The 12922-nt window shown below is 37.2% G+C and overlaps 1 protein-coding gene across 1 annotated transcript in view; it reads right to left on the bottom strand.

Annotated features, from left to right (window-relative positions):
- Window positions 1-12922, bottom strand: part of PTGFRN (prostaglandin F2 receptor inhibitor) — a 92597-nt gene that overhangs the window by 66900 nt on the left and 12775 nt on the right. The gene's annotated exons all lie outside the window — the stretch shown is intronic.

Raw genomic sequence — 12922 nt, 5'->3', positions numbered from 1 at the left:
AATTTTAAGCATTTTAAGGGTTTAAGTCTATAAATGGACAGTTACACTAGGCATATAAAGCTGCAGTATTAATTAAAGCTGAACAGCAGAAAGCCATACAGACTGCAGAATTGCTTAGCTTTAACTTGGTTTCAGTGTTTAAGAAATGTACAACTCATTCCAAGTACCTTCATCCTGAACTGGTAGAAACTGGTCTTTTGAAATGAATTTAAGATTACATAGACATTTAGGGTAACAATCTAGGACACCATACATAAAATCTCTATTTTTATTTATTTATTAAATCAATTTATAGCTACCCATCTCACCACAGGCAACTCTGGGTGGCATACAACAAAGCTAAAAACAGTAAAATACATTTAAAATGTATAAAACAAAATAAAACAGAGAATAAAAGGAAGTTAAAAATAAGGGAGCCATCTCACTAATTCCCCCGTCCCCTGGAGTTCCCAGGCCTGCTGGCATAAGCAAGTCTTAAGGGACCTCCTGAGCATTTTGCTCCATTGCTCAAGGGTTCTCCTTTCACATCCATTCTTCCTATGTCAAAAATTGTCAAAAAATGGAAGATTTATTATAACATGGAAATACAGGGAATGTACATAACTTTCATTATCTTTGCTAGACACCAAAGTTGTTTTAAATAGCTATTTCTGGTTAGGATAGGCAAGACTCAATCTATATTACAGTCTACTTGTTCTGAAGACTAGGTATCTTCAGGAGCTACCAACTGACTTTGGCAGGCTCTCTTATTTCCTAAGAATGCTAAGCAAGCATTGCCTTTATTTACAGCTTAAGGTTTTCCATAAAAGGAAAGAAGTATTCCAGCTGCAGAGACTCTGTTCAATTTCAACTTCTAAACAAAATCATTTAAACAAGTGATCCCACTCCATCATAAATCCATTCCTAATATACATTTAGCTTAGCTTTCCATAATGTTGGAGCACCAGTAGGAACCCCAAATGCTGAAAGAATCTTTTTTAAAAAATATAGATTTCAGCATTAAAGTATGCAGTAGTCACTGGCCTCTCCCCTTAAACCATAACTCAAAACAGGCTGAAGCAGATATAAACTCTTGGATTTGTACAGGAAAACTATATAATGAAAATATGGCAGGCCAATATGACACCACATTTTTTCAACCTCATGAAATGAAAAGACAGCCCTGTTAAATGAGAAGAAAAAAAATCTATATTGAAGCAATACCTTTAATCAGCCAATTGAATGTTTACAAAATAGTTTCAAACACTCACATTTCCAACAATTCAGCATCAAATGTTTTATTTATCTGAAAGGAAAATTAGTTCCCCTCCCCTCTTCCAACAACTCTGCCTTTCTGAATTTTAACCATTTTGCATTCTAAAGAGAACCGGTTTGGTTTAGTGGTTAAACAAAGTGAGTGGGGTGACTTTGGCCCAATCATTCTTTCGCAGCCCAATCCACATCACAGAGTCACAGAACTGTTGTGGGGCAAATAGGTGGGAGCATTATGCACGCTGCCTTAGGTTGTACAAAATAAAATTGGGACATACATATACACATCTACTGCATTGTGAATTTATAAATTGTTTCAGTCAGAAGCCTCTAAGCACATACGACAGCAACAGCAAAGCTAATACAATAACATTATCTTGATCATTATCTAATTTCATACACTATCATCAGCAGACCTCCTAATATTCTCCTAAATCTTCTTTAAATTCAATAAAAGTCCAGTTTCTGATCAGCTTACATAACTTTATATACAGTATCTTTGAGAGTAAAGCTTTTGCGTTCTCTTCAAATTGTAAAATTAATTTCTCTATTATCAATAACTGTTTACTTGTCATTTGACTCTGGCTTAGAAACTAAATGTATTTGACTCTGGGCTTAGAAACTAAATGATGGTTCTAAAACCATTTTTAATTGTGTCTCTAGATTTTTAATTAATTGTTTCCCTGTCCTTTACTTCTTTATAGATTATAGATCCCTTAATTTATAAAGACCTACTCTATCCCAGTCTTTAAACTGAATACTCATGTCTTTACCAAAACTATAAAAGTTGGTAAATAAACAGTATCAGTGGAACAAACAGAACTTATTTCTGTGTCAGTGCTGCACAAGATATTTTGACTTACAACTTACATCAGTATAGCCCACTTGGTCATTGACCAAGCACTGTGGTAGCTGTTGTCCAAAGAGTGCAGAGGGGATAACTAATCAAGTGCATTACTACTGAATGACATCAGTTCTCAGTCAGGAATTCTGAGTCAGGGAACTTTGGCGTCTCTTTATGGCTGTCTTATGTGGTGAACCACTGAATTTGGATGTTGCAACATCTACTGAGCCATCTTAATACCTAAAACTCCAATTTAACTCTCCCTACATAGGCCAGTCTTTGGATCATCTCGTTAGGAAAAACTATAAGTGCACTTCAAGCTGAAGTTGTGCCTTCCTAAGAAGAAAAGTTCTCCTGAGTGTGTCTTGCTCTCCTGTCCAAAATCTCCTGGTTTATTCCTATGACTTATCCTTTTCTTCTCAGCCCCTGACATGCAAGCATAGGAGTAGTCCCAACCCTGATAACAAATATCCTTTTAATCAGAAATGTCAACCAATTGACTCCAAGACATTCAAATATGCACAGCATATGCTTCATTGCTAAGTACTGTACCTGTTGCAAACAGTATTTGACAATGACCCTTAATTCTTTCCATTCTGTAATTCATAAATTGCATCATCCATGGATCTCAATTACAGCCTCAATTTCACTGACAATAACAATGCAAGTCATGTATGATCAAGTTCCCATTCTGCTTGCCATCAGCAAAATATGCCAATATTGAAAAAACAAGAGAGTTTTCTGTAACTAATAAAACAAATTGCTACATCATCTTCACAACTGTATTTTTGTAATATTCTTTCCTAAGGGAACATCCAGCCAGTCACAAAGGTACATTTCATGAGGACATTTATTTCTACTGTGTATCTGTACAGAGCAGCAGAGTTAATGCTGTGGGAGTCTGAGGTAACTTCACAGTTCATGTTATACAGACAGCACTCTACTTACAAACTTTCGAGTTACGAACTTTCACCAATACAAACAAACCTGTTTAGAATTCCAACACCAAAAAGAAGAGAAGGCAGGAGAGCGATGTGGGAAGAGGTGCCCTATCTTCTGCTGCCAATGCAAGGAGTGATAGCCCACAGATTGTGGAAAGCACAGTGGGATGAGCCAGTGGAGCACAGTGTGCTCTGTCGCCAGGAGAGCAGGTGGTGGCTCTCTGGGAGAAGGTGGTGGCTGTATGGGAGGTGCTGTTCAGGGTGGTGGAACAACTGAGGGAAGCAGAGGGATGAGCACTTCCTGGAAGGCACAGGATGCACTCTGCAGTTCACATTGGAAACTGCTGGCACTTGGCGAGGCCTGAAGATTGCAACCTCCCAATGTGCACTGGAAACTAACACTTTCCTGCCTTCTCCCATCTTCCTGGTACTATAATATAATAGTTCTTGATTATAATGAATAAATATGAAAACATTAAGCCTATAACATGTTTCTGAAGAAAGTTGTAAGAAATACGTCGCAGTCCAATTCATGGCTATTCAGGGGGGAAAAACCCACTATATTCAATAGTACCAACATCTCTAATACTTTTCAGGGTATTTATATAGTATCTTGCTGACAGTGTCCAAACATTTAATTTATGGGGTCCTCAGACAAATGCTTTACAATCTGCATGTATTTGAGAGAGAGGGAGGGAGGATGGATGGATGGAGACAGACAGACAGACAGGGACTGGATTACATTGGGCGGGGATGTCTTGGTAACACAACTGGAAAAAAAAAAAACAGAAGCATAGTTCTTTAGTACAGTATTAAAGTTTGTACTGCCAGGAATATCCAAGCACTCCCAGGTCAGATATGTACCTTAAATCTTGACTTTCACAATATTTTCCAACCATTCTTCCCCAAAATTGAAATAATAAAAACCCCATGCATTTTAAAGTCTTTTTTGCGTTATTGAAAGCAGTAATTATTCCTACAGAATCATTTATGAGAGGAATCTATCCAACAAGCTTAATCTCCTCCTGTGTTTTTAATTCAGACAAGAAGTAAATTATGTGGTGTGAGTGGAATTTCAGAGTGCAAATCCTGCTAATTATTTCAATTTTTTTTTTTTTTAATCTGTGCTCAGTCGTTACCGACTCTGCAGTGACTGCTTGGACGAGTCCTTTTGCAGTTTTCAAGGCAAGGTGTTTCGGAAGTGGTTTGCCAGTGCCTCCTTCCTAGAGCAGAGCCCAGCTGGCGAGCACAGGAGGCGGGGTTTCCGTTGCTTCACGCCCTTTTCGGGCGTACACGGTTTTTCGCGCTTACCAGCAACTGCTCCCGACTCCTTTTTTGCAAGGCGCTGCCAGCATTTTTCCTCCCACCGGAGTGAGAGTACCCATTTATCTACTCATGTGAGTTTTTGACCTGTTGGGTTGACAGGAACTGGGGAGGAAACAGGAGCTCACCCTGCTAACGCAAAGGCTGGACTCGAACCGCTGAAGCATCGACCATTTCTGGCCGGCAACTTTCAGTGTCATTAAGCTGCTGCGCCACCGCGTCCCCCTAATTATTTCAAATATAAGTATTAAAATAGATCCTCATCTTACATCAGCCCTGTACATGCCTTCCATTTCTCTGCTTTTAAATGTTTACATCCTTCCCTTTGGCAGACAGCTTTAGCATGCATTAGAATACCTATTATTTAAATGTGGCAAGGTTTTTCAGCATTTTAATTGCCTTGTCCTGTCAATACTTCCAAGGAAATATGATATGCCTCTGTAGAAAAGTCCAAATTATAATCTTTATGGATAAACCATAATGATCTTAAAAGTAGTGAAGTCTTAACTTTGATCATGCTGCAAACTCATTCACTTACCTACAGTTTTCTAGTAGATTCAGATACATTTTTATGGCTGATGAGAATAATCATCCCACAATAATTATAAAGGGAAAAATCTTCCATTAATGTATTCTCCAACAACAGAGAGGTTATTTCAAAGTATCATGCAAAGCACTTATGAAAGAGAATTAGCCTGAGAATAATTACTTAAAACCTATTTTTCCATCAGCCTGAAATAATACCAATTGCATTTTAAGCAAAATCTCAGAAATGTGATCATAGACTAATAGTATTAGATTGAAGCTGTACTTGGATTAGAGCAATTAAGGAAAAACAGGTAAGGAGATTCCCACTCTCATCTGTTCTCATCCTTCCTATGAGAACCATTCTGACTACTCCAATATGTGGCTAAGTTAGTGTTTGATATTATTCTCTTAACTCCCATAGTTGAAAAAAAGAGATAATTATCAGGCTGTTCACAGAGCAGTTATATGACTTATTGATGATGATGGCAAAATGTTTTGGCAAGTATCAATGACAGTGTAGTAAGAGACTGAAATAAACAGAGTATTGCCATTAAAATAAAAATCCCTAACCCCTCTTTTTTAGAAGTTGTTTCTTCAGAGTCTTACCCTCTTTGTCCTATCCATATACTTATGCACGTGCATGCTAACTGCTCAAGCTATATTATTTCAGTCATATTTGTGCAGATGCAATGATAGAATTGCAAGTTGTATGTGCTACAAGGTTACACATTAAGCATTGGATATTGATAGCCAGTGGACTACTTTTGGCAGAAAAATTACAAAAGATTAAAATTAACAGAAAAGCACACACTAGAACATGTGCATTTTTCATGTTAATAGCTTTACATTAACAATTTTGCAAACCAGAGAGGCAAATACATACAATCATTATAAACCTGCTTCTTCAGTATTATCTCAAAAAGGGAAAACATGCACAGGTTCTAGTCATTGGCCAAACAAAACAAAACCACAACTTAACTTCTAAATAGAATACTGCTGTTTTAACAAGGAGATATAGTTGGGCCTTGTAATCCACAATGTCATCATCCATAGTTTCACATACCTGGGATTGATAGAGGCCACACATCAATATATGTCTAAAGGTTTTTGTATATACACAATTTTGGCCTTGTTTTTATTATATTGTTCATGAACAAAATGGCAGATGGGATTTTGGCTATTCATCAAGTACATATTTTAAGGGTTACGGTTATATTGTTTGCTCAGTGTACCTGTGTTGCTCCTCTTTCTCTTTCAGCCATCTGGTCAGCCATCTGGGTCAGCCTCGATATGAGGCTCTACAAGGCCTCCTTGCAGCAATCTGACTTCTTTAAACTGGCTTGCCTCATAGTAATGGAGGGATTTACCCTGTTCACAGCATGCAACTCAGGCTGGCTTCTGCACTATGTGTGGGCCTCAGTTTAGGGGCATCTCAGTCACACTGAAAAAGCTATGCAGAGTAGAGAAGCCAGTTGAACAATGTAGTAAGAGTAAGTGACACTGCATCATGAACTGAGTAAGTATCTCCAAAGAAGGTAGCCAGTTGCTAAGAAAGCACATAAAGCCATGCAACCAGATTGACCAGCAAGATTCCCACAACTGAACAAGGAGGAGGAGCACACATACAGTGGGGCAAAAAAGTATTTAGTCAGCCACCAATTGTGCAAGTTCTCCCACTTAAAAAGATGAGAGAGGCCTGTAATTTTCATCATAGGTATACCTCAACTATGAGAGACAAAATGAGAAAAAAAATCCAGAAAATCACATTGTCTGATTTTTAAAGAATTTATTTGCAAATCATGGTGGAAAATAAGTATTTGGTCAATATCAAAAGTTCATCTCAATACTTTGTTATATATCCTTTGTTGGCAATGACAGGTCAAACGTTTTCTGTAAGTCTTCACAAGGTTTTGTTGCTGGTATTTTGGCCCATTCCTCCATGCAGATCTCCTCTAGAGCAGTGATGTTTTGGGGCTGTCGCTGGGCGACACGGACTTTCAACTTCCTCCAAAGTTTTTCCATGGGGTTGAGATCTGGAGACTGGCTAGGCCACTCCAGGACCTTGAAATGCTTCTTACAATGCCACTCCTTTGTTGCCCGGGCAGTGTGTTTGGGATAATTGTCATGCTGAAAGACCCAGCCATGTTGCATCTTCAGTGCCCTTGCTGATGGAAGGAGGTGTTCACTCAAAATCTCACGATACATGGCCCCATTCATTCTTTCCTTTACACAGATCAGTTGTCCTGGTCCCTTTGCAGAAAACCAGCCCCAAAGCATGATGTTTCCACCCCCATGCTTCACAGTAGGTATGGTGTTCTTTGGATGCAACTCAGCATTCTCTCTCCTCCAAACACGAGTTGAGTTTAGACCAAAACGTTCTACTTTGGTTTCATCTGACCATATGACATTCTCCCAATCCTCTTCTGGATCATCCAAATGCTCTCTAGCAAACTTCAGACGGGCCCGGACATGTACTGGCTTAAGCAGGGGGACACATCTGGCACTGCAGGATTTGAGTCCCTGGCAGCATAGTGTGTTACTGATGGTAGCCTTTGTTACTTTGGTCCCAGCTCTCTGCAGGTCATTCACTAGGTCCCCCATGTGGTTCTGGGATTTTTGCTCACCGTTCTTGTGATCATTTTGACCCCACAGGGTGAGATCTTGCATGGAGCCCCAGATCGAGGGAGATTATCAGTGGTCTTGTATGTCTTCCATTTTCTAATTATTGCTCCCACAGTTGATTTCTTCACACCAAGCTGCTTGCCTATTGCAGATTCAGTCTTCCCAGCCTGATGCAGGTCTACAATTTTGTTTCTGGTGTCCTTCAACAGCTCCTTGGTCTTGGCCATAGTGGAGTTTGGAGTGTGACTGTTTGAGGTTGTGGACAGGTGTCTTTTATACTGATAAGGTCAAACAGGTGCCATTACTACAGGTAACGAGTGGAGGACAGAGGAGCCTCTTAAAGAAGTAGTTACAGGTCTGTGAGAGCCAGACATCTTGCTTGTTTGTAGGTGACCAAATACTTATTTTCCACCATGATTTCCAAATAAATTCTTTAAAAATCAGACAATGTGATTTTCTGGATTTTTTTTCTCATTTTGTCTCTCATAGTTGAGGTATACCTATGATGAAAATTACAGGCCTCTCTCATCTTTTTAAGTGGGAGAACTTGCACAATTGGTGGCTGACTAAATACTTTTTTGCCCCACTGTAGGTACTTAGTACAGATGACAACTATGGGAGGAAGAATAATGAAGTGATTATATATGGAAGAAAATTATCACAGTCTCTGGAATCTACACTCCCACCATTCCTATAGATTCAAGATCTAATTTTTAGTGATTTCATTACCTGTGGGTTTATACTGCAACAGATCATGAGGATCATCTGTATATAACTGTTCACAAATATTTCAGAAAAATATGAATATTCAGATATTTTATTTTAAAATTTTCAACCAGAAAAGAATCATATAGGTTGTATGATTTCTGCTAAGAATCTTTTTACATGTTGTCACTGTTCTTATGTTCACTGGGCTAGTTTTAAATTCTACAGCAGCCTATATAACAGCAGCTTCGTCTTTTTCTTCCTCTTCTATGAAACTTAATTATAAACATACAGGCATTCTCCAAGCTGATAATAAATAATATAGAGTATAGGTACAGAAAAGTGAAACACAAACTAATTCTTTCCCCCAATGTGTTAGATTATAATTTCTGGCTTCATATCAGTTTCCTTCATAGAGAATTCCAGGTAAATAACAAAATCAGTCCATAGATATAACATTTATCCAGTAACGGATACACTATTAAAAAGTTAGCCGATTACAATGCTCATGCAAACAAAAATAAAAAGACTTCAATTTTTTTTCTATGGGGTTCAATTTGATGGATTTCCCTAGAAGTGAGTTACATAGCTGCAGGTCAACAGTTGTTTTTTTAAAAAATGACCATGTGGCATTTTTCAATATTATAGAAGTAGTCCTAGTTAACTCTCTATCTATTCTATTCCAAGACTATTTTAAAATAGGTAGCATGTTTTGGGTGAGACTGAATTAAACTGTCCATATTTAAAGTCAGTGATTTACCCCTCTTCTTGATATATGTACATACAGTGAAACCATCTGCAGGAAGCAGTTTTAAATGTGTACAGCTGTACAAGAGAATGCTTGTGCATATGAGCAAGAGCCACAAATAGCTCAAGGTTCATGTTCACATATATACTGTAAGATGGAAGGTCCATCCATAGAGATGTTCAGGCTTTATAAACACCAGACATAGACATGTGCATAGCATCAGGGTGAAGGCTATTTAAGCTATAGCAACATTCAGAAAGAGTCTAAGTTCTCATGGAAAAAGTCATAAAATATATAGTCATTGCCTCAATACTTAGTACATATGTAAGCTTAATCTTACATTTGGACTCTTGAGAAAATATAAAATTGGAGTAAAATTTAAGCTTTAGCAAATTACTTTGATAAAAGAATTACAATCCTGATGGATGTAACAAGGAGCCAGCCATTCTTCCTCCAATCTTTTAGGCTAGCCACAAAGTTTGCCAAGGCCAACCTAAGAACTGCACTGAGGCAGTGTACACAACTCAATACAATTTCCAATATATTGACAAAATGAATGACAGGAAAATATAAAATATGCAGCCCTAACTAGTTGAGACACGATCAAATTCAAAATTGTTTTTCCATATCTAAATTTCAATTGCCCTACATTAAAAGTTCACAGAAAATTACTATTTTTCAATTTTTAATTTATACTTCCTGAAAACTAGAAAAATAACTTGCATCGTAACACATAATTAAGCAAATCTTAATTCTAAAACTCCTTATGAACTGGGACTACTTCCTCCTTGTTTAGTCTCAAGTGCCCAATTTCTGAAACTTGTATAGTGTTATTTCTCAGATAACAGATGGCTAGCACTTCTGACAGTTGCTCTACTTAATGCCTCATCTCAAGGTGAACCCACCATGTCACTTTCCACAGCACAGCTCAAATGGAGAGTTTAATTTTAAACAAAAGTATAGTTCATTTATCTGAAATGAGAAACACAAACAGAACTCAGAAGAGCAAAAATCCAGACACTAAATCATCACGTCAGCATTTTTTTAAAAAAATACATTTCATTCCTACCCAACTTTTCAGTTTAAGCAGATATACTCATCTTGGGACAAAAGGGAATATTGTTCATCTTAGGAGCAGATTGGCCAGGTCCAGCACCCAAAACTTCTCCAATGGCCTAAATCACCCTATGTTTCAGTTACAGCATCCAATACTCAATCTTAAATTCCACATAAATATTTTATGGAAAATGTCTAGAACCAAAGAAATAAAAAACAAACACACAACGAAGTCTAAGATCTGCAAGTGTTTTGACTTCTAATGCTTAACAACAGCAAATCAAACTGTAATTAAAAAAAATAATTTTTGATCTTGTGCTAATTTGTTGTCTTTTGACTTAATGACAGATATTTAATTGGTCACTTTTGCCAAAGACATTATTCAACTTTGCTTGCCAGTTTTAGTTAAAATTGATAATTCATGTGAATAGATTTCTCAGCAGATTCACAGCATCCAGCACCACCAATTCCAAGAGGTCATCACAAAACAAATCCTAGGAAAGCATTCCAAAAAGGTTAGCTGAAAGCAGAAAATGCCAGTCAACACACATTTCTAGTAGACTCTCTACTTTCAAAGAATTTGCATACAGTAATACACAACTCATCTTTTATTTCTTTATACATAGAAGACTCAGGGATATATAATCATAATGCAAACTAGAAACAAATCCACTGAGTCACATAAGGATAGAGACCATAACAGCAATATAAAAGTGACAATTAGCAGTGCCTGAAGAGGCTACTCAAACTGGCAGTTTGTATTAGTTCTGTCCATGTATCACTGTCAATGAATAGTTTTCAGATTCTTACAGCACAGACAGCCACCTGATATCAAAGAGCTGACATCTGAGGCTACATTCAACCTTTTTTATTCTAACTACCATAAAAAGTAAGCAACCTGTAACTCTCAGCAGCCCAAATTCACACTTCCATTGAAGTAGGACTACTTAAATACTGGATGAGATTTCCAAGAAGAAGAAATTAATATTCTAATTCTGGCTTTAGGATATGCATAAATCAAGGGAAGCAAAAGAATTTCAACAGTTCTGCTTAGACTACCAGCCAAGGGCATGACCCACCCTTGAGTAGGGCAAATCACAATGTTGTGACCTAACTGGCTCCATATCCCTGGTCCAGGCTTAGCAGCATCACTCCAAAGACCCCAGAAACAAAGGAAAAAATTACCTAGAATCAGGCCTAGAAAGAATATATTTCTGGGATAAGCATAAATATACTTGATTAGCATTTGTTAGTTGAGCACACCTTAAGGGCAACAATTGGAGAAGACTGCACTAACACATACATCGAGGGGGAAAACCATCTCTGTGAAGTCACATTTTCTCACCAAATTGTTGGAGTTTTTGATTTGTTTCTATGTTTCTTCATTTTATCACATCTTAAGTGTTCCCTGATTGATCAGTGCCATGATCAGATATAGCAAGGCCACCAAAATTAGTATCAACTCCCATTATTTATTTGTTGGAATAATTACTTTTAGGATAACATCACATAATGTGGGGGCGGGGAGGGAGGATATCAGAAATGGGGTTGGCTGGCCCCTTAGCGGCCTGGTGTGGCCTCTATCGGCCTCTTGGATTTTTTAGCCTTTTTATCTTTGTAAGTCTGGTTTTTATAACTTTTAATTACGTATTTCTGATTTTAGTTTGTTGTAAGCCACCCAAAGTCCCCCGTTGTGGGGAGATGGGTGGGGACAAGTCTATTAAATAAATAAATAAATAAAATAAATAATATCATCCATTTATTGGAAGATTCTTCTAAAATCTACCTTTTTTTTTTTTTTTTTTTACAAAACATTCACTCCAGTTGACTATATAAAGATTGACACTGCTGTAAATAGAGAATAGAACCTGGTTTTCAACCAGCAAGTTGGCATTCTATTTGATTATATGTCCCTTGGGATCATTTCACAAAAACAAAGACTATTTTGTTTTACATAAGTAAACACAACTATTCTTAGTAAATACTTACATGAACAATACTAGTCTGACAATGCATTCATATAGCTAGTCAAGGTATTGAGATAACAATAGTTTCTGCATCTGATCCATCACTTCTTATATTTCACTTATACACATAAAAATTGTCAGGATTAGGCCTGCTCACATGTAAAGAACCTGGTTTTAATTGAGCCAACTCTCAGGAGCATGATTCTCAAAACACTTAACAAGCCTTTATACAGATGTAGGGAAAGTCACTAGGGCAGGCTCAAACAATTTCGAAGAGGAGGAAGTGATTCTAAGCAATACAGAAAGAACATTTAGAAGAAAGAATAAAAGGAAATCCTTCTTGATGGCATAAAATTACCATTTCCTATTATGAGATTTCTATATTTATTCCTACCAGAAATCTCATTATTTTTGACAGGTACTCAAAGGAATTGAATTCTGGTTATTTAATACAGCTTTCTTCTTTGCTGCCCCTTTATCTCAGAAATATCAAGAAGTTGAGGATAGTCTCTTTCCCCAAATCTGGTTACGCCTTTTGTTTTCCCAAACCAAGAACAACCTTCCCACAGTAAAAGATAATTTTTTAAAATCAAATCTAGCAACTTGTGGCATTTCAGATACTGCTGAGCAAAATTACTAGCATCCCTCACACTGGTCATATTTCTCAGGGAATAATAGGAATTATAGTTTTTCTACCTACATATGCAGGTTTACTTTTTTTTTTTTTTTAATTTTCCAACATTCTCACATTTATGACTTCCTTTACCTCATTTTATTTCTGAGAGGCAAACATTTATAGCATTGATTTCAACTCTGCTCTTCAACCTATCACTATAATTCCCATACAAATCTCTAGAATACTTCCCTCACTTCAGATTAATCTCAAATCAATTTTTAATTCCATTTACTCTGCTAGAGGCTCTTTGTTTAGCCCTCT

This window comes from Python bivittatus, unplaced genomic scaffold, assembly GCF_059951505.1.
Source record: "Python bivittatus isolate LINGU-HERP-01145 unplaced genomic scaffold, Pbiv_v1 ctg000350_np1212, whole genome shotgun sequence".
NCBI lineage: Eukaryota > Metazoa > Chordata > Lepidosauria > Squamata > Pythonidae > Python > Python bivittatus.
This window is presented reverse-complemented; position numbering and strand designations above follow the sequence as displayed.